The following is a 23,758-nucleotide window of genomic DNA, read 5'->3' on the forward strand; positions in this document are numbered from 1 at the left end:
CATTGGAGAAGACTTTGATGCTGGGAGGGATTGGGGACAGGAGGAGAAGGGGACAACCGAGGATGAGATGGCTGGATGGCATCACTGACTCGATGGACATGAGTTTGAGTGAACTCCGGGAGTTGGTGATGGACAGGGAGGCCTGGCGTGCTGCGATTCATGGGGTTGCAAAGAGTCGGACACGACTGAGCCACTGAACTGAACTGAACTGAACTGATGACTGATTTGTGTTGTATGACAGAAACCAATACAACATTGTAAAGCAATTATCCTCCATTTAAAAAATAAAAATATTAAAGGTTAAAAAAAAAAGAATTTCCAAATAACCACCTGCTGCACCAGCTAGGACATCAAGTGAAACAATTTAAAACAAGAGGGTATAGATTTTGCAGGCAGCTAGAGACACATTTCTGAGGCACATTTGTCCGTTTCACAACACTGTCACTTATTTGATCTCACTCTGTATTTCTTCGATGGTAACCAAATGCTAGACACTGCACTAGGAAGGGGTACAGAGCCTGGTGCTAACAGAACATGATTCAGTGTCAGCTCTACTCATGATACTTCTGTGGTCTAAGTATATATTCTCTAAAGCATGATATCACTTTCTGCATAGGGGTGGCATAATATGCTTAGCACATAATAAGCATTCAGTAAGACATACAATAACTATGATTATTACTAGCAGTATTATTACAGGGATATTTTTTAAGGAGCATGCCCTATGTTGTTATAGTTCATGATCTAGCAGGAGATTAAAAACCACAGGCAGCTACAATGCAATATGGTAGATACTATAGCTGAAAAGTACACAGACTGCTGTTCAGACAGAAAGGATAAAAGAAGGACACAGCGGTGAACATCACCACACACCTCTCCAAGAGCCTTGTGAAATCCCAAAGCTGGAAACTTTTGAGAGAAGGTCTGAATTTTTTTTAATGTGTCAAAAAAAAAAAAAAAAAACTTACTTCCTTCTATACTGGAAATCTATTAAAGAACAGTACTTCAACAATCCCGCTCATCTGGTTCTATTTTTTTTTCCATAGCTGTTATTCCTTCTAACATGTGAAAAGAAGTCTGTTTATTGTTTGCTGTTTCTTTGCATTCTACCGTAAACTTCACAGGGCACGCCTTTCGTCTTCTGTTCTGGCTGTTGCTTGAGACTGAATTCAAAGTACCCAGAATTGTGCCTGGCATGTTCGAGTTATTCAATACATTGTTGTTGGTTGAGGGGACTTCACTAGTGGCCCAGTGGTTAAGAATCCACCTTTCAGTGCAGAGGATACAGGTACAAACCCTGGTCAGGGAACTAAGATCCCACATGCCTCAGAGCAACTAAGCCTGCTCGCTACAACCACTGAGCACACGCGTGCTGGAGCCCATGAGTCACAACTAGAGAGAAGCCTGTGCACCAAAGAGTGTCACAACTAAGAGCTGATGAAGGTAAAAATGAATAAATAAGCAAATGTTTTTAAATACTTGGTCAGAGCAGCGAAAAATCTAGCTTTATATAAGAAACTGTTCCTAGTTGAATAAATGAATGAATCAGTAATTCCCATCATTCAACCACGGGAATCTTCAGGATCTGAAATGCATAGGGAAAAAATTGGGGGATGATGACTTAGGTACAAAGGAATATGTTTCCACCTATCAGTCCTAACTTACTGACATCTGACTTACAAATCATCTACACACATCTTGGTTCTCAGCGTAGGGCATGGTATAGGTAATTGAGTCATACTAGACTTTTCTTCTTTCATTCAAGTATTCAAATAAAGAGCAGTGGTTTATATAAATAAAGCTGTTTAATTATTAGTGCCCATCAGTAAGAGTCTTGTTTCCTCATCCCCTCACTAATTCTGATCCTGGATCAAGAGGAAACCACAACACTGGGTTGGCAGCAGTGGCTGTCTGGGTATGGTCCAGTAGCCGACCCTTGGCAGAGCCAAAGTGTTCCTAAACCTGTGGCCAAACGAGCGGATGGGTCATAACTTAGAATCCCTTTTTCTTTTCATAGATATATGGTCCCGAATTTTAGATAGGTTTTCATTATAGTAATACTAGTTTGCTTGTAGAAAAAAGACTCTATAACTTTACCTTTAGCTACTATCAGATACATAATTTCTATAGGAAATTCTTTTGGGTGTCCAAAAGTAATCAGTTTATAAGCATACCTATAGACTATAACCTCTTGGTCATTTATAATAGTATTGCCAATATTTTAATTGCATTTAATGTGAGTTTATCATCTCCCTTTGGAACATATCAAGCCAGCTTATGTGTGTCAACATTTCTACTGAAGAGGAATCTGTGAAAGAATTAAGGACATGAGAAAAACAATTTTGTATTTGGGTCTATGGGGCTTTGGGCTTCCCTGGTGGTTCAGTGGTAAAGAATCTGCCTGCAATGCAGAGTGATCCCTGGGTCAGGAAGATCTCCTGGTGAAGGAAATGGCAATCCACTCCAGTATTCTTGCCTGGGAAATCCCTTGGACAGAGAAGCCTGGCAGATATACAGTCCACAGAGTCACAAAGAGTCAGACATGACTTAGCATCTAAACAACAGCAACAACTATGGGGTTTTCAACCTAAATCACAAAGATAAAAAATATACTGCTGTAACAGATAAAAATTCTACAAAACCCAAATAATCTAGATGTAACTGCCAAGAAACATTTCCCTTAATGAGAAGAAAATAAAATTTCCCCATCTAATCAATCAGTAAACTTCTCATTGTATTTAGTATTGGTTTTCATCTGCTGAGCCCTTTCTCAGGGAGGAGCTGTGAGCTGAGAAGGAAGACACATGACTCGCAAGCAGAAGATAAGCCCCACACAGGAGAAGGGGATGTGATCAGAAGATGAGTGCTCCACCTGCCAAACTATAATGAACCAGGGTTCACTGTGTCCATCAGGAGATGCTCCTCCATAAGAATCAAGCATAACTGCCTCTTAATTTCTTCCATATCCCATCTTGCCTTCACAAATATGCATTCTGGCCAGAGTAAATTAAAATGTACACTTGAAATGTTGCTTTAAATACTCAGTTTCACAATTATATCTTCCTTGGGGAGAAAGACATGCCTTTGATTTCTGTTGTCATCTCTTCACATCCTGTGGTACCATGTCAGACAGGGCTGAGTTGTAGGGACTGTGGGCCTCTTTCCCTGTAAATCCAGCCAATAAGGCTACAGTCCATGGGGTAAAAGAAGAGTTGACCGTGACTTGGTGACTAAACAACAACAATAAGAGCATTTGTTCATTGCTCACCATAAGCCCACCATTGAATTAGATACTTTACAAAGGCTGGCTCACTGAATCCTTTCAAAAACTCTGATATGTTAGTTTAAGTATCCTCCTTATTCAGATGGGGAAGCTGAACTCCGAGAAATTAATTAACTTGCCCAAAGTCATCTACTTAGTTAAATATCAGAATAGTGGAATCAGGATTAGGGAGGTGAGGGGAAGATTCCCACCTGGAACACAGACACAGCTGTCCCTAACCTGAATCTAATGATCTCCTTCCAGCAGAGAACACCCTAATCAATACCTCAAATCTTTACATTTCATAAAACTCAGCTTTAATGTTCTCCAAGTTGCTGACGGGTCATGTCATCAGAAAAATCAACATAATCAAAACAGAGTTCAAATCTGTGTTACTATAATTTAGCCTCCTATCCCAAATCCTTACATATTCCAGTAATATCACTATTTTCAGTGTCTTTAAGCTGCAAATCTCCACTCAGCCCAGGACATCTCCAATTACTAATTACAATCATCAAGAAAGCAGCTGCTACCCTGAAAAAAAAAAAAAATGAAATCAACACCACCACCACTCTGCTGGCTCCTGGGTTTAGGCCCAAGAGAGAGACAAAAGCTCAGAAGCCAATTCACTACTTGAAGGAGCATCAAATCTAGGCATATTCACATAAAGTGTTTAAAATGTAAATCATAAATTAAATGATCCAGAAAAAATGCAACTGGAACTCAGAGGAGAGTTTACTCTGGGCTAGAGTAGTCATAAAACACTTCATGAGAGAGCTAAGATTAGCCTGGGCCTTGAAGGATAGACGAAACTTTGAAATCATGGTTTTGCAACAAAGTCTTGCTTGTGGTAGAACCCTCAAATTATACAGAAGGACACGAAGCAAAGAGACGATCCCAGAGTCCTCTTGTCCCAGCTCTAGAGAACGGGCTGCTGCTGATTCTGTCAACTCAACAGAAATTACATACAGGAAGGAAAAAGCAACAAAGGAAGAGGAGAGAGGGGCCAGAATAGCACAGTCCTGACAAGCAGGGGTGGTCGTGGTAGAGGAGAGGTTTGATGTTAGGGACTAACTTAGAAATGTTAGGGGGAGGGTGGAGGGTGTGTAAATTAGGAGTTTGGGATTAACATATACACACTACTGTATATAAAGCATATAAACAAGGACAGGGAACTATACTTAATATCTTATAATAACCTATAACAGAAAAGAATCTAAAAAATAATATATATACATACATATATAACTGAATCATTTTGCTGTACACCTGAAATTAACACACTATAAATCAATTTGGGGCTTCCCAGGTAGCACAGTGGTAAAGATCCAGGAGATGCAAGAGACGTGTGTTCGATCCCTGGGTCAGGAAGATCCCCTGGCATAAGAAATGGCAACCCACTCCAGTATTCTTGCCTGGAAAATTCCACGGACAGAAGAGCCCGGCAGGCTGCAGTTCCCAGAGTGGCAAACAGTCAGATATGACTGAGCACACATATTGTAATTTTTTAAAAATCAACTACATTTCAATAAAAATATTAAGGAAAAGAAATGGAGCTGAGTCATGAAGGAAGCCAGCTGTGCTTTCATGGATTTGTCCCACTCACATATCTGAGGACCAGCCACCCATGATCCAGGTCTGTGCTCTGATGGGAGATTCAGGTCATGATTGCGGCTCTCAAGTTCTCAAGGTCAGAACTGGAGGAGTCTCACAATGACTTCGATAGGTCTTTAGAAAAGTAAATCTATACGCAAGCTGAATCAGAAGAAGGGGATCCTTTAGGCAAGAAGTTCCATTAGGAGACTTCTGAGCACCCCCAAAAGAACATGAGGAAGTCTCGAAGCAGAGGACCAGGAGCAGAAGTCATACAGTACACCTGCCTCAAAGTCCGACTTCATGAGGGAGAAAGTCAGACCAAGAGAAGTTACATGCTGTGCCCAAATTTGCAAAGTGATTATGGCCTTTATAAAATAATCTTTGATAAGAAAGTCTTGAAAATTAAATGTGAAAATAAAACTTTAATAGTCTCTGAGACACAAAAGGGTGACACCTTTAGCACCTAGAATTGCCAAAAAGATTTCTTAAACAAGGTACCCACAAAATAAAGAGAAGAATCAATCTTCAATCAATGCATATTGTTTAAATTTTTAAAAGAATCTTTTTACCCAAACACATTCTAAAAATGAAAAGACAAGCCACTAGTTGAGAGAAGCCCATTGAAACGAGCTTCCTTCCATTTCTAAAATGAAATTACAGAAAATTAAAAAAAAAAAGACTCTGGTATCCAAAATACATGAATAACTCTTACAAGTCTATGAATTTTTTTTTTTTAACAGTGGGAAAGTGAACAATATGTATGCTTATGCATTGCAAAGAAATCTGAATGTTAAGACACGGAAAAAATGGTCAACATTATTAGCAGTCAGTCATTAAACACAGTCATTAACTGCACATTAAAACTACAAGGAGGTACAATTTCATATCCTAAAGACTGGCAAAAATAACATACATTATCAAGTGTTGACAATGCTATAGTGAAAAAAAAGGAGCTCCTTATAGATGGCTGGGTGGGAGGATAAAACACTTTTGATAGGGTTTTTCAACAGGTAAAACCCTTTTTGGTAATTTGGCATCATCTTCTAAATGGGATGGTACAAATCCACTCTGTGGCAATTCTCCTAAGAAGACACCCTAAGAAAAGGCTCCTTTGTTAGCACAGGAAGATGCGTGTATGAACCTGCATAGCAGCCTTGGTGGAAGATATTCAAAATGTTCATCAACAGAAGACTGATATGTTATTCACTATTTACTACACAATGGAATATCACAAGGTGGTAAAAAAACGAATAAGTAATACCTACTCATATCAGTAGGCTTCCGAGGTGGCCCTAGTAGTAAAGAATCCATCTGCCCATGCAGGAGACACAAGAGACATGGGTTAGATCCCTGGGTGGAGAAGATTCCCTGGAGGAGGACAGGGCAACCCACTCCAGTATTCTTGTCTGGGAAACCCCAGGGACAGAAGAGCCCAGTGGGCTACCACCCAACGGGTTGCAAAGAGTTGGGACTGACTGAAGTGACTTAGCGTGCAAGTATGCACACATACCAACAAAACAGTAATCAATTAAAGTTGAGAAGACCACAAAGCCACAAAGAGCATGGTGTTTCTATGCAGACAGAGTTTTAAAACAGCAAAGAAGACTGTACTTGTAGGTACACACATACCTAGGAAAGCATGAGGAAATGCGTGGCAATGATAAACACAGAATTCAGTGTACAGGGTACCACTGAGGGGAGACAGGCTTGGAGAGACTCTGAGAGTATCAGCAGTGTCCGCAGTGATTCGGTATATCAGTGTTTATTGTAATGTTTAATTTTTTGTTGTTGCTGAAACATTTCACAATAATTCTCAATTAATAATAAAGAAGTGAACAATAGTTTGAGGCACAGGTACATAGCAACAGAGAAAGAAGAGAGTCAAATATCACTTGAAAACTTTCAAATTTTTCATGCCTTCTTTTCTCCCTTTCTGACTTCCCTAGACCTGGGGCTCATCCTTTATGCCTGAATTAGCACAACAGCCCCCTAACACATCCGTCTGCCCCAACCTGGTGGCAAACTGATCTATTTCCATCCATCCCAGAGGCCACTTCTTCATGTCACTGTCTATACAGAGTCCTTCAGTGTTCCTATCAACCCTGAACATTCCTGTATAGTCGGTAACACCCTACAGAGTGCATCTCTATTCTTTTCAATTAAATTCACCTCCAGGTTTCAGTAAAAGACACTAGAGAAGCTGGCGTAGCAGACCATCTCCCTGCCAGGGATCTGCCAAGTTGGCTTGCATCTCCAAGTCTTTGTCACAGTTTTGCCTCATCCTTTCCTCCTACTTAACTCCTACCATCTAGGAACGTCCAGCTTAAGACCTTCCTCTTTAGGAAGCATTCTAAAACAATCCCACTCCTTTGGGTTCGACTTTCAGCTGCCCAAGGATTTGAACTATATTTTGCACTTCAACAGTCTCTATCCTCATGAATACACGGAAGATCATAGAATTTCATTTGCTTGTTTGCCTGTCCTTAGAAAGGCTACATCCTACATCTGCCATCGATCATCTAAATCTCTTGGGATCCTTAGCATCAAAGCAGAATATTTTAAATTATCGATCAAGTAAATGCAAATCTGGAAAAATGATGATGCATATTATAAAACCATGGGTCATGTCCCTGCTGAGTCTTACATGTCTTCACAGATCTTTAAGGCTGAACAGTGGTGTAACATCTAAAGCAGGTTACCAAGAGCAGATTAGCATATCTGCGCTGTTGGTCCACACCCTCCATCATTCCAATACCTTGTAGTGTAGATCAAATATACTACATGCGTGGCCAGAAACTACTATCAATCATGAAAATACCAAGAAGGCTGTGAACCCATACAATTTAAAAGGGTAGATTCCAACATCCCCTGTGATCGAGAACCCTCCTCCCATAGGTACTAAGTAAGTCCCTCTACAGATATCAGCAAGAAAGTCAGTTGTAACCACTTCTGCCCCCTTCCACTTCCTACCTCTCATCCCTGTGATCTGATTCAACTTTTCAATCCTCAATGAACATTTGCATCCCTTCTACTGGCAAGCCCTCTGCTAGCCCTGTTATCATAAGGTCTCACAGAGATTGGCAAGCACATCAATTGAAAAATGGAATATAAATATGCATCTGACTTAGTGGAGATATAAGAAGGAATGTTCGATCCCGTGGGGTAAGGAGAGGGAAAAGAGCTTGTGCTTAGAATCAAAGGGCAGGGATGGAATTCAATAAAGGCACTGGGGAGTGGGGGGGGGGGTTGGGAGGGGTTAAGCTATTCAAATGTTTTGTTTCAAGTAAGAAGGAGGATAAAGAAGGAGGAGAGGAGGGGTTTTGGGGGGGGCGGGGTGGGGAGCAGGCGTTGTTTTGTATTGCTTTGTCTTTCTAACCTTTATCTTACTTCAGAAACTCCCTTTGGTGACCAGGACACCAGGTATAATCACAGTAAACTTAGGACCAAAGAGTGCAGTTTGAGATTGCAAGGAGGGCCATACAAAAGTCATGTAATACTATCCTTGGAGCTATGGTCCTCACACCATTGGAATATAGACTTACATGCACTCTTTATTCATTCATTTATTCACTCAACCAATGTCTATGGACCACTTACTAAGTTCCAAGGTGCTGTGCTAGGCATCAGTGATATTTCACGAATGGGCAATTCTTATCTTGGATTTCATGAAATGCACAGCTCAGTGAGGAAGATAGTCGATCAGATAATCACAAAAGACAAGGCATCATTATTTATATAAAAGGACCATAATAAAAAGTATCAAGCACTGAAACTGCCTGCAACTGGAGGGCTTCATTGATTCAATGACTTCTCAGCTGAAGTCTAGGGAAAGGAAATAAAAATAAGAAACATGTTCCAGGGAGTTCACACAGAAAACTTCTAAATGCATCAGTGCTTCAGGGTTCCCCTACTGCGGTTTCCCGGCTCCAAATGGGAAAGCTCATCCCGGTTTGCAACACTGAAAAGGTGACTTGGCTTCTGCCTCAATGTCTGTGAAAAGAGCTTCGAGCAGAGTGACTGTGCCCTGCCTTCTTGCTAGAGTAGTCTGATGAATCATATCAAAGAAGAGCTGTTTGCAAAGTCTGAGACAAGATCAAAATGCCATCTTCCCCTCCAATGGCAGCATGTGTTTTGCAAGGAAATCTCTGCAATATCTACCAGGGAAATTTCTAGTCCAGAAATAGACATCACACTGAGTTTCCACTGAAATTGAAACCCAAAAAGCAAGGACGCCCAAGGCATGGGTTGTAATCTGCAGGTTAGAGTGAGGGTTAATGACAGTCCTCCTATCAGATATGCATAAACATTCTCCAGTAGTAAAATTAAAAGGGAAGTTACTCTAGCAGATGTTTTCAAATTAGCCAAAACCGTGTCAGGGAGTAAAATGAAGCGGCAGAGCTGGAAATGTGCCCAGAGAGGGAGAGACCTTCCCACAAGCTGCCTGATGGAGCCACTGAAATGCCCCTGAGCCCTCCCGGTGCAGATGGGGGTGCACGAGTGGAGAGACAGTCAGGTCCCAGCACAAATCCTTCTCTCCTAATTGCTCATCCATGGCTCCAAAGAGACCACCGCTCTGCTGAATGCAAGGATATCCATGTGGGATCAGGCAGCTCATACACTGCCAAACCACACTCTTCACACTTGCTTTTTAGACTGCTGCTTACAAATTCGACAGGAAATGTTAGGAGAAGATATAGAAATTGTCCATGATGACAGAGGAGCAAACTATGATACGTGAATGTGTACATGAACAGTTCAGTGTCGGGCAAATCCCAGGAAAAGGGATGGTGTGCATCTTCAAAGGAGATCCAGGGCAGCGACACCTAGTTCACAGCAACCCCTAACAGGACAATGATGACCCCACTACACAGTGCTCAAGAGGGAAAAAAGGCCCAAGAATCTGAGCCAAAAATCTGTGGCTACATAATCCAGAGGGCTTCCAGCTTCCCAGGTGCAAGCTGGGCCCCGACATGGGCTGTCACTCGCTACCCAGTACACTACCTCCCGCAGGAAGGAGAAAACAATAAACACCATCCAGGAAAAACCTTAGGTCAATAGAAGCAGAGAATATCTCCAGCTTTTCATTGGTACACCAGCTGTCTGGCCCGACCACGGTCCAGAGTGAAAGATGTAACATTTCTGGGTCAGCGTATTTCATATGCAGCACCAACCTCCGCACAATCACAGAGGGGAAGAAAAGTCCTCAAAGAAAAGCCATTCACCATGTTTAACCACCTTATAACCAAAATCCATTTCTTTTCTGTCCTCCACCACATGTTTTCCTTTTCAGGGTTACCAAAAGAAAAAAAAAAGTAGCAAATTATATCGGGCAGGAGGAGAAAGGGGCAACAGAGGATGAGATGGTTGGGTGGCATCACCGACCCAATGTGACATGAATTTGAGCAAACTCTGGGAGGTAGTAAAGGACAAGGAAGCCTGGTGTGCCGCAGTCCGTGGGGTCGCAAAGAGCTGGACATATATATATATCAGGGCTTCCCAGGCGGTACAGTGGTAAAGAATCTGCCTGCCAATGCAGGAGACGAAAGAGACACGGGTTTGATCCCTGGATTGGGAAGATCTCCTAGAGAAGGGCGTGGCAACCCCCTCCAGTATTCTTGCCTGGAGCATTCCATGAAGAGAAGAACCTAGCAGGCTATGGTCCATAGGGTCACAAAGAGTTGGACACAACTGAAGCAACTGAGTGTATACACACACAGACACAAACACACACACATATGCTGTATGCATCAATGGTATATTACATATAGCAAATATACATTTTGCATAAGCCAAAGAGGTATGTGTTAGAAAAGGAACTGGTAGCTGGTATTTCAAACAATGAGTTATCAGTGGGTGTTTAATAAAGTGGAAGACTGACAGTTCTAAATCCTCCCCTGTGCTAGAACAGTTTAGACCTTCCTAGAAACCCCATCTTTGACAATTCCTGAGAGACCACTCAGTGAAAGTCACCTTCATTGGGCAGTAACAGGAAGCAGGCTACACATTCCCTGTGATTAAAAAAAAAAAAAAAAAAAGGAAGAAGGTCAAAGAAGAAATTATTCCTTTCTTTGAAAATGAAGAATTACAAACCCCAAGAATCTTCTGGAAATAAGAGACAACACAAAACGTGATGGGGTGCCCTTCAACCTCCAAGTGTATCAGTAACACAAAATTTTTAGAATTCTAGAAAATGGTCTTGTGATTGTGTTTCTATAAAATAAAAATGTACAAAGAAAACAGCATCTCATAGACAATAAGGCATAGACTGTAAGTGTGGGAGTCGAGGATTGGAGACAAGGGTTTTGATTTTTCCAAAGTCCTTTAAAGATGCTCCTTTAACTGGGTAAAGGAGAAAAAGAAACAAAAGAACTTACAACTACATTTCCTTAAATTAACCCAGGAAAGGCAAGCGTGGTTTCTATAGAGATGAAATCTTCATGACAGTTTTCCAATGGAATGCCTCCTAAAAAGAGACAGATTCTTCTGCATGGAGCAGAGTTGCTCTGATTAAAGGTAGAACAATTTGTGGGAATAATCCAGAATGTGAAATAAACCATCATGTGAATTTGACTCCGTCATAGAAAACTCACTATGAAAACACACATTTAGATGGCATTTTATTATTCTTTCTGAATCTGAAATAGTACATGAAATTAAAGTCAGAATGCTGAACCCTGTTTTCAGAAGTTGCTATTCAAAGAATATGTTACTTGTCTCAATTGAGTTGTAGCAGGAACTATTATTACTAGGCTACAAATCTCTAAAGGAGTACTTAGTAAAACTCCATTTCCCTTCTTCACAATTTTGAATTTATACTTAAAAATTAATCAATCTAGATGGCTATATGGAACAAAGGCATACATACCTAACAGAATTACATCAAAGAGCATGCAATTTGTATTTCCAAATCTGATTCAATAAAATACTTAAGCTTAGACAGACTTAGAAAGTAGGACAACTGACAGTTTAGTCTATTCCTCTGTATGAGCCATATGATATTTTGAGAAGGTGGTCTTGATTTCAATAATCACTCATATCAAGGTTTTAGTCCTGGCGAAACCAAGTTTATACTGAAGGAAAAATTACAGATGCTAAACCAAGAAAATTCCCCACAAGGAATACTCAAGTATTATTCCCCTCAAAGCACAATTGCTAGTGTGTGATTTGAAGAGTTGTCAGAAAATTACTCCATAATTTTTTAAAGAATCTGTTTACCAGTTCATTTTGCCAGTATTTATATCATCTATAATTTTTGAGACCAAATATTTTATTTGGCAAACTAGCCTTAGATAGAAATGTACAGGGAAACAGACAGATGTAATTTTTGAAATAGCTTGTATTTGAAGGCACTTCTCTTCTCATAAAGTAGCTAATAGTTTCTCTTAAGTGAGTCATTTTTTTTTAACAGTCATGGAATTTTAGATCTAGAACTAGGAATATTTCAAGGCAGTGACTTTACTGCAGCAACTTTAAACTGAACTAATACATCCAAAGGAAATTATTAACAAGGCCATTGATACTAGACTTGTAGAACTTTCCTGTTTCATGTAAGAATATGAATTTTCTGAACCAAGGGTAGCTTTTGTCAACTAATCGTTTAAACTTCATATGTTTTGCAAGATATTCAATATTTCTTCATGACTTTGGATTTCCTTTTTTTAAATGTAAGCAAAACTTTATCCTTTGACATTAGATAAATCAGGATACTTGTAACATCTCTTGCCTTCCTTTCATTTCCGTTCAAGTTGGGATAAAGACTGCCGCTATACATGCAAAATTCGATAGGCCAATAGAAAGTTGCTCCCTGAAGCGGAAATTCGGCTATAAATAACAGAAAAAAGGCAGTTAGCTCCCTTCTGGTTTGTTTGTTTGTTTTTTAAAGATAACAATTTGCAAAATGTTTGCATTTATTCCTAATATTGCTTTCCTGGCTCTGAACATTCCTCATCCCAGGGTCTGACTAAAAGCCAGACTGATCCATCATCACTTTACAAAGCCATCTGCGAAGACTGTAAAAGCTAAAGCTCCGTCTTCAATTGTTACTTTTATTATACACCTTTCATCACTGTAATTCCATAACTTCACGCGTTAAGCTGGGGGGTGGGGGGTGGGGGAGACAGCGAGCAGTGATCTCTCAAGAACCGAACCAGCTCACGGTGTCAGGAGGGGAGAGTCTCGCCAGAGTCCAGAAAAGAGATAACCTCTCACCCTCGGTGGCGAGGGGCAAGGGGTCGTCGGGGGGCTGTCCCGGCCTTCTCCCCGCCTCAAACCCCCTCCCCTAACCGACAGAAAATTCCGCAGCCTCCTGACCAGGAGGAGAGGCGAGCCCGGGAGCGCGGGGCGGGAACGGCGCCGGCACAGACACTGTCGCGGGCACCTGAGCCGCCCCTTCCCACCACCTCCCGTGGCCACCGCACTAGGCGAGGCGCGCAGCATCTCAGCCCTGCGGGCTGAATTTCCATCTTCGCGCCCCCGAGCCCCGAGGTCTAACCCCCGCAGCTGCGGCGGCCCCTCCAGGAAAGCGCAATTTTTATCCCTCCGGGCCCGGAGGAGGGGTCCCTGCCTGGTCCCGGCTCATCCAGGCTCGTTCAGTTCCCTGAACACCCGCCGCGCCGCGACTGGCCAGGAATTGGCCTCGGCCTCGGCCGCGGGCAGGGGGCGACTTTCCAGCGATCGCTCCCTAGGACCGCGCTTCTCCGTGTGTCTATCTGAATCTCTGTCTCTCCCTGTGTGCCTCTCTCTCTTTGTGTCTCTTCTTCTCTGGCTTTCTCTTTCTTGCTTGAGCAAGCGCGCGCGCGCGCGCACACACACACACACACACACACACACACATTCACACAGAGGAGGGGGCTGCCTCCACTCCCAAAGCCAAAATGTCACCCAGAAAACAAGTGCAACAACTTGCTTCGCCCACGACTCGGGAGCCGGTGGAGAAATGCCCTGCAGCGAGCGGCCCCCTCCTCCCCGGCAAGGTGCAGGGGGCTGGGGGCGGGGGGTGGGAAAGCGGCCGGTGGACGTGCCGGGGACTGCCGTTCAGCTCCCCTCCCCCTCTGGGACCCTGTCGCAATTATAAATCCGTCCGCGCCCCAGCCCGGGGGCGGCGTTGGGGGGCGTTTAGCCGCGAGGACCGCACACCCGGAGAGGGGCGCGCCGGCCCCCGGGTCTCCGGGGGTCGCAGAAGTGCGCCCCAGGCGGCGGAAGGGGTAGGAGAAGCCGGCTAGCGGTCCGGGGAGCCCAGCCCGGAGTTCCTCCACCGGCAAGAGCAGCGGCGACCGCGCGGCTGGGAAAAGCCACTGGGAACTCGGCGGTGGCGGCGGCCCGGGCTCCCGTGGCCCTGGCCGCGAGCGCACGCCCCAGCCCCCGGCGCAGCCCGGCGTTACCTTGCCGCTGCCCGCAGTCCGGCCCTCGGTCGCCGCGGCCGTCCGTCGGTTCCCGCGAGCTTCGGAGGCAGGACGAAAGAGGTGTCCCCGTGGCCGGGACAGGCTCTTAGCGACGCGAGGCGAAGGACTCGAGAGAGAAGCCGAGGCAGCTGCGACCGCTCCCGCTGCGGATGCCGCCTATTCCCCGGGGCCGGAGGTGTCGGAGAGGCCGGGTCCTCGGGAATGCGGCGCCCGGAGCGCAGCGCTCGCCTCTGGCGCGGAGGCTCAGTGGCGGGACGCGGTGGGCTGGGGCGGCGAGGCTGGGCTGGTCACCCGCCCCTGGGTGCATGTTAATACGGTGGGGAGGAGGAGTCCCGCGCTTCCTCCGCCCAACCGCCGGAGCCGGCGGGCGAGTGACGGCCGAGGCCCGGAGCCCGCGCTCCCACCCGCCCCGGCTACTACGGTGCGGCCACCAGCCCTGGCCCCGGCCCGGCACGTGCGCCTGGGCCGCGGGGAGGCGCCCGGCGTCTTGCGGGTGATGCCCGCTCCGCCTCCGGGCGGCAAGTGCGCTCACGCGGGACGCAGAGGCCAGCCCCGCATCCCAGCGAAGGAACCGGGAGGCGGCCGCGCGTTGGTGGGCGTGCCCCGTGCGTTCCCCGGCGCTGCATCCGCGGAGAATGGAACCTGCCCCGCCTCACCTGCCAGCTCTGGTCCCCTAATCTTATCAGGAGCGCTCCACACTTTCTGTCACAGGAGAACACGTAGGCGGGTAAAGGGTTTGCCCTTTTCTCTCCATCCTCGGGGTCCCTAGTAGAATTTTTGAAAACGCAATCGCCAGGGAGGAGCCCGGGTTGTGGACCTAGTCTAGACTCACCAGGACCGCCTGCTCACACCCCATGCCCTTACTTCCAAACAGTTATTCCCCAGAGCCTCAGTTTCCCCATCTGTACAACTGAAGGCCATTGTACAACTGTACAATCTGAAGGCTCTTGGGGGCAGCAGGGGGGGGGATTGTGGATTAGATTACACAATATATATTCTACCGGTTTCTCTAGGTATTTAGAGAAAACCAAAAATAATAGGGAAATGAATTCCTTTTCTTCCTGTCCTCTGACCTCAGTAAACGCTCAGCTCTCCATCTCAACTGCTTTTGGGAGCCACGCCCATTCGCATAGGCTGAGGACCGCAAGTCCACGAGCTCTGAAAGTAAAAAAAAAATCCTTAAGGCTTCTAAGTAAGAATAGAAATAAATATTCTGTGAATAGGTGAAATTTGGGTCAAAGAGAGAATGGAGTCAATCAATTGTTTATCGAGCTCCTGCGCAACCCACTTAAGTACTAGGTTCTGGGTGATAAGAGTTAAAATAGTGGTTAATCACAGTCTTCCGGTCTCCCTCAATAAAGAACGGGCGACTTCACGGAGAAGGTCTGTCCTTTGTTCTACGGCTTCCAGAGAGAACATTATGCCAGAGAGTATATAATCTTCTTTATGTAATTGTACCCATAAACTTATAGCATAAGATTTAGCATCTGCTTTGTGTGATATCTAATTATAAATATTAATAGAATATCCTTTTTAAAGAAAACACTTCTAAAAATGCAGAGAAGTGAAAAACAGTTTCCATAAAAATATGACTCAGATAAATAATCACTTTTTCGCAATTTCACTGAGTGATTTTCCATTAAAGAGGGGGGAAAAAAATCTTTAAACCACTAAACACTCAAAGAAATGGAGGTAAATCCTCAGAATAGTAGTACCGTGATTATAATGCTTTAACAAAGCTCCAAAGGATATTGCCAGCCAATTCCTACTATGTAGGAGCATTGGTTTTTCAAATAAGACTCCACTCAGTTCAGTTCAGTTGCTCAGTCGTGTCTGACTCTCTGTGACCCCATGGATGCTGCATGCCAGGCCTCCCTATCCATCACCAAGACGCCATGAAAAGGCCAAATACTGACATAGGAAAAACAGCCTTCATAATCTAGAGAGCAACTACCTTGCATTCCCAGATTCGTAAGTATGTTTAATCCATAGAATTTTTAATGTGGTCACATAAGTAAGAAGACCATTATAACTGTCAGGCCCTAAATCAAATTATGTGACTTTAGTGAATAAATTTGCTTGAGCAGAAAATCAATTTCCCTACAAAATTCTTATGGTAGATTCAACCAGGTAACAATAATATTTATATAACCCTGCTCTTGTTAGGGCTTACTGATTGTAAGTGACAGAAACCTAACTTGGCAACTGAAGAGTATTTATTGAAAAGTATTTATTGGAAAGATATTGAAAACTTTGCAGTCTTGAAACAGGCAGAGTTTGAGGCAATATTGTAGCTCTAGGAAGTTAGAATGGAGAAGGTAATGGCAACCCACTCCAGTACTCTTGCCTAGAAAATCCCATGGATGGAGGAGCCTGGTGGGCTGCAGTCCATGGGGTCGTGACTTCACTTTCACTTTTCAGTTTCATGCACTGGAGAAGGAAATGGCAACCCACTCCAATGTTCTTGCCTGGAGAATCCCAGGGACAGGGGAGCCTGGTGGGCTCCCATCTATGGGATCGCACAGAGTTTAACACAACTGAAGCGACTTAGCAGCAGCAGCAGCAGCAGGAAGTTAGAAAGAGCAGTTTTGTTTAGTGTTGCAGTCAATGAAATTTACAGTTTACAGTCAGTAAATGCAACTACTATTTTGAACCTCACATTCCTGGAGCAAGATTCAAGTCACAGAGCAGAGCATTTGACTAGTCAAACTTAGATGAGGCACAACTCCTTGACTGGACCTTGTCAAGGATAGCCTTGTCAAGGAAAGATAGAAAGAGGGGTAGGAAACATTTGGTTCTTTGATTTCCAGAATGAAAGGCAGGTACCTGGATTTTTTGTGTTTCCAAAAATACATATGATTGGAGATAGTAATTCCTCAAAACAATTTACGGGAACTTTTAAGAAGGAGAATTTGATGCTGAGGCTGAAAAAAGATCAATGTCTGTTACATTGTCTGGCTGTGAAATTTACCCTGTAATGCTTAGTTATTTGGATATAAGCAATGATGTTGTACAAGTAAAACTGAAAGTTTGTTTCAGTTAAAGAATGCTACTTAATATTTCATGTATGGCCAGTTACCTTATTAATATAAGCATTCGTTATTGTTGTTGTTTTAGTTGCCAGACAAGCCTGACTCTTTGCAACCTCATGGACTATAGCCCGCCAGGCTGTGCATCCATGGGATTTCTCAGGGAAGAATACTGGAGTGGGTTGCCATTTCCTTCTCCAGGGGAGCTTTCCAACCCAGGGATTGAATCCGTTCTCCTGCTTGATAGGCAGATTCTTTACCACTGAGCCACCTGGGAAGCCTAATAGAAGCATGAAAGTGTTAGTCATTCAGTGGTGTCTAACTCTTTGTGACTCCATGGACTATAGCCCTCCAGGCTCCCCTGTCTATGGGATTTTCCAAGCAAGAATACTGGAGTGGGTTGCCATTTCCTCCTTCCAGAAATCTTCTCCACCCAGGGATCGAACCGTTGCAGGCAGAGTCCTTAATGTCTGAAGCATAGGAACTATTATAAGAACTACTACTGGAAACCAGGGTGAGCAGCTATGTTCATTTCTTGTCAAGGATAGTATAGTAGCTGTATTATAGTGGCCCTGGAAAGGTGTCCACGTCCTAATCCCTGGAGCCAATGAATGTTATCTTACATGGAAATTTGCAGATGTGATTAAGTAAAGGGTTTTGAGATGGGAAGTTTTTCCCAGATTACCTCAGTAGGCACAATACAATCAAAAAAGCTCTCACAAGAGGAAAACAAGAAAGTCAAAGGCAGAAGAAACAGATGGGATAATGGAAGCAGAGGTTGGAGAAATGCATTTTGAAGACAGAGTAAGGAGGTCATGTGCAAAGGGATACAGAAGCAAGAAAAGTTAGTCTCTCCTAGAGGCTCCAGAACTCATGCCAGGCTGCTAACATGTTGATTTTATCCTAAATCGATTTCCAATTTCTGATTTCCAGGACTGAAAGATAATAAATTCATGTTGCTTTAAACCACCAAGTTTCTATAACAGCAGCTGGAGGAAACAACTAATCCAACATCCTTCCCAGAGCACATGTTGTTAGCAGGTGACATGAGAGCATTTACTATAGAAGAAACACAGAAAGGTATAGCTACTTCTGAAGAAGATAGCTCAAAGGAGGCTAAGTCAGCAATAAGCTGGCAAGAGCAGGAAATTAGAAACCACAGACAGACAGGGTTCCTATTCAGGAGCTTCCATTTCTATGGTTAAATCAATATGGTGGCATCCCCCTAGACCACCACGTGGTCAAACAGGTAAAATCCCATTAAAAGGCAATAAGAAAAACTCAAAGGACAACATGAACAGTAAAGTGTGAAACACATATGAGTTTTCTTCTACATTAACAAAGCGTTCTCGCTGAGTCTCATGATTTTAAGTAATATTTAAATGGTGATTCCATATCTGTATCTTCAGCCTTGACCTCTCAGCTGGGTTCATACTTGACCATCCAAAGACCTGCTAGACATGTCCACTTGCAACTTTCACTGGCACCCAGATCCAAATTAATCTCATCATTCTCTGCTCTTTCTGTCCAGACTTTTATTCGTTTACCTGTTATCCTCTATGGACTCATGGCATCTTATACCAAGTTATCAACACCAGAAATCTGTGAGTTATTCTAGACTTACACATGCACCAATCACCTAATTCATCACCCAACACTATTAACTTCTCCTACCATCTGAACTTATCTCTTTAAAAAAAAAAAAAGTCTGTCTCTTAAAAAATTTTTTTGTTTGGCTATGTTAGGCTTCCCAGGTGATGCTCATAGTAAAGATCGCATCTGCCAATGCAAAAGACAGAAGAAACTCAGGCTTAATCCCTGAGTGGGAAAGATCCCCTGGAGGAGGAAATGGCTACCTACTCCAATATTCTTGCCTGGAGAATCCCATGGATGAAGGAGCCTGGCGGGCTACAGTCCATAGGGCTGCAGAGTCAGACATGACTGATGCAACTTAGCACGTTTTGGGTCTTAGTTGCAGCGTGCAGAATTGTTGCATCATTCGGGCTCCAGAGTGCTCAGTAAACTGTGGTACGCAGCCCTTACTTGCCCTGTGGCACATGGGACCTTAGTTCCCTGATGAGAAATTAAGTCCGCGTCCCTTGCATTGCAAGGTAGGTTCATAACCCCTGGACCACCAGGGAAGTCCCCCATTTGAACTCATCTTGGAATCCCTCCTAAATTTCCATTTCTATTATATACTCTCTTTGTATATTATATATCTCTATAAGACTTGGTCATCTCACCCTGGGTTTTATCATCTTCTCTCCTATGCAGATGACACCACCCTTATGGCAGAAAGTGAAGAACTAAAGAGCCTCTTGATGAAAGTGAAAGAGGAGAGTGAAAAAGTTGGCTTAAAGTTCAACATTCAGAAAACTAAGATTATGGCATCTGGTCCCATGGCAAATAGATGGGGAAACAGTGGAAACAGTGTCAGACTTTATTTTGGGGGGCTTCAAAATGACTGCAGATGGTAACTGCAGCCATGAAATTAAAAGATGCTTACTCTAGGTTGTCTATGACCAAGCTAGACAGCATGTTAAAAAGCAGAGACGTTACTTTGCCAACAAAGGTCCATCTAGTCAAGGCTATGGTTTTTTCAGTGGTCATGTATGGATGTGAGAGTTGGACTGTGAAGAAAGCTGAGCACTGAAGAAATGATGCTTTTGAACTGTGGTATCAGAGAAGACTCTTGAGAGTTCCTTAGACTGCAAGGAGATCCAACCAATCCATCCTAAAGGAAATCAGTCCTGAGTATTCATTGGAAGGACTGATGTTGAAGCTGAAACTCCAATACTTTGGCCACCTGATAAGAAAAACTGACTCATGTGAAAAGACCCTGATGCTGGGAAAGATTGAGGTGGGAAAGGAAGGGGACGACAGAGGATGAAATGGTTGGATGGCATCACCGACTCAATGGACATGGGTTTGGGTGGACTCCGGGAGTTGGTGATGGACAGGGAGGCCTGGTGTGCTGCAGTCCATGGGGTCACAAAGAGTCCCTCACGACTGAGCGACTGAACTGAACTGAACTCCTTTCTCCAAGTCTTGCCTCCTTTTCATTGCAGCAAAATGATCTTATAAAAATACAACTCAGACAACGTTACACCTATGGTTTAGTGCCTTATAAATTTATAAAGTTCAGTTCCTTGGCATGATATACAGGGCTCTCTATAAACTTGCTTTTATCTCTGTCTTTGGCCTTCACTCTTATGATTTATACATTATGCTTCAGTAAACCAGATTGCAGCTTATAATGCCATTCATGTAACATGCTCTGGAATATTTCCGTAGCTTTCTCATACTAATCTTTCTGTCTTGCATGCCCTCTCTCTGCTTTTGCTGGCTAGTATTTATTTCTCCTTCAAGGCTTGCTTCAGGGGATCTCATGCCTGAATCATCAGGTTGGATTAAGTCTTGCCCATGCTCACTGAACCTACTATTATCTTGGTTTGTATGACTTTATATTAAGTTTTTCAGGTTATTTGGGTTGTATTTTTGAGACTGAGCTATTTCTATATGGATCCCCAATACCTAGCGTAGCAATTGCCTCTCAGTAGAAAATCAATGTATATTTGTGGGATTGAATTAACCTGAACGGCCTTGAGAATATTTTGTGATGTCCATATATATGTATATTAATATAAGGTAGAGGAGCCCATGTGTGATGTAATATAACCTTTAGCCAAACTTTAAAACCCATCACTTGTCAGGTTTAATAAATGGAAAGCTTTCGTTTTCATGCTAAACGAATGCCAAAAACAAAAGTTGAGGAAACACATATGAAGACATTGTGTCTAGTTTTTCATTTTAAAAGCCAATCCAGTGAAGGGAAATGGCCTTTTAATCCTCAAATGGTTTTCTGTGAACATTTTTGCTTTGTTTATTTATTTATATTTGGCTGCGCTGGGTTTTCGCTGCTGTGCGCAGACCTTCTCCAGTTGCGGCGACTGGAGGCTCCTCTCTGCTGCACTGTGCGGGCTTCTCATCGCAGTGGCTTCTCTTGTTGCAGAGCACAGGCTCTAGGGTGCACAAGGTTTAGTAGTTGTGGCACCTGGGCTCAGTAGTTGTAGCACACAGGCTTAGTTGCCCTACACTATGTGGAATCTTCCCAACCCAGGGATCAAACCTATGTCCTTTGTGTTGGCAGGTGGGTTCTCTACCACTGAGTCATCAACTGATTTAACTTCTGTCCCAAGTCTTCTTTTTGTACCTTTTCATTCTTGTTTGCCTGGAGAAGGAAATGGCAACCCTCTCCAGTATTCTTGCCTGGGAAATCCCATGGACGGGGGAGCTCGGCGGGCTACCTACAGTCCATGCAGTAGCAAAGAGCTGGACACGACTGAGCACACATATACACATTCTTATTTACACATTAATATACGCACTGGATCCCTTTCCCGTCGCCTCCCCAACACCCTCTTTTACACCCATTGCAATGTGGTGTGAGCCCTGTGTACTGCAAGCTGACTTTGCTCCGTAAAGGCGATACAACTCTCCCAACAAGAAGACCCATTTTCTTGATGTCGCTCCCATTTTCTTGATCTGCTGTTTAGAATTTTGTGCAGTACCTACCTGATTTTTCAAAATTTCCGCTACAAACGATCATTATTTTACTATCTCCTGATTTTCCTTCTAGTTCTCTGCTTCCAAATCTTCCTACCAGCTCTCCCAAGCTGTAATTATTTGTGCCCCCAAGGTGGTGGCTGAGGCCACAGGTGAGAGTGAGATCACTGAAGAGAAAGGACCTTGGCCAGGACCCCAGGGAGTCTTGGCCATGCCCACTGGTGAAGGAGGAAGAGCCCGACAACAGAGATGGGAAGAAACTCAGGAGAGCAGTGCCATGGGATGGGCAGTGCCACAGAGACCAGAGGAGAGCATTTTAGGAGATAGGTTTTGGTGCTGAATTTCAAACCAGCACTTCTATACATGTAATACCTTCACCTGCAAGATATACACAGACATCACAAATTCGATAGATACAAACCAAACGGTCCACCTGCCATCCAGAATTAACTCTTTCCCACACAGTCTTCCCACTGATGGTCCCCTCTACTATAAACCCGAATACCAAAGCCAGAAATTTAGAAGTCATTCAGATATTCCTTCTCCCAGCTTATTGACTGACTCTATCTAATTAGTTATGAAGTTTTATCAAATTCCTAAAACAGTAAGTCATCTTACTCTATTGCTTGAAATTATTCTGTACATCCTCCTTGTCAGACCTTCACAATCTGATTCTTTCTTCGTTAAATTATCAAATTGATTTATTTGAGTGGGGTGGCTTTTCACATACTGGATTAAAACTGTATTAAATTATTTTTTATCAGTTTGGAAATTAAAGTTTATAGTTAAGAATGAAAATGAATGAATTCAAGAACAATAAATGCAAAAAAGGACATAGTTTCACCCACATATACAAGAGACTGCTAATGTGTGTGTGTACATATATATATATATATATATATAGAGAGAGAGAGAGAGAGAGAGAAGATGCCCCTAGGCCAACTACATATCATCATATAGTAAAAGGAGGAGAAAGAATATCTCGATAACTAAAAAATTACTATATTATGGTATACATTTTGAGAAAAGACACTACAGTTTGTTGTTGTTTAGAAATACTATATTTAAGAGTTCCCTTTAAAACAATCCCAATCTTTAAAATTTAACCAAAGAGATGAAAGACCTTACACTGAAAACTATAAGACATTGATAAAAGAAATTGAAGAAGACACAAATAAATGGAAAGAGTTTCTAAGTTCATAGATTGGAAGAATTAATAAAATGTCCAAAGTGCCCAAACAAGCTACTGATCCAACGTAATCCCTATCAAAATTCCAAAAGCATTTTTTCCAGAAATGAGAATTCCCAGCATTTCTCCCATTTTTGAGCCAGAACTTCGGGAGATGGTGATGGACAGGGAGGCCTGGCGTGCTGCGATTCATGGGGTCGCAAAGAGTCGGACACGACTGAGCGACTGAACTGAACTGAACAAAATTGCTTGTAACTTTATAAATATTTTTTAAAGATATAGTTTTTTAAGTATTTAATATTCTGCTAATTTGATTTTGGATTGTAAGTGTCAAGTATTCTGTTTAAGGGGGGTTTATGTTTTGTTAAACTTTGCTGAAAAGAAAAAAATGTACATTTTTAGAATGTTTTTATGAATAAATTGAATGTACTGAAAATAAAAATTAAATTAAAAAAAAAGAAATAGAAAAACCCATCCTAAAATTTATATGGAACCACAAAAACCCCTGAATAGCCAAAGCAATCTTGAGGAGTGAAGGGTTTGGACCCCACATCTATCAATCTAACATTTAAAAAAAAATTATTTGATTGATGTATAGTTGATTTACAGTATTGTGTTCATGTCTACAAATGTACAGCAAAGTGATCCAATTATACATATATAGGTATACTTTTAATTTTTATTTTATATTAGGGTATAGTTGATTTAGAATATT

Source organism: Capra hircus, chromosome 24, assembly GCF_001704415.2.
Source record: "Capra hircus breed San Clemente chromosome 24, ASM170441v1, whole genome shotgun sequence".
NCBI classification, from domain to species: domain Eukaryota; kingdom Metazoa; phylum Chordata; class Mammalia; order Artiodactyla; family Bovidae; genus Capra; species Capra hircus.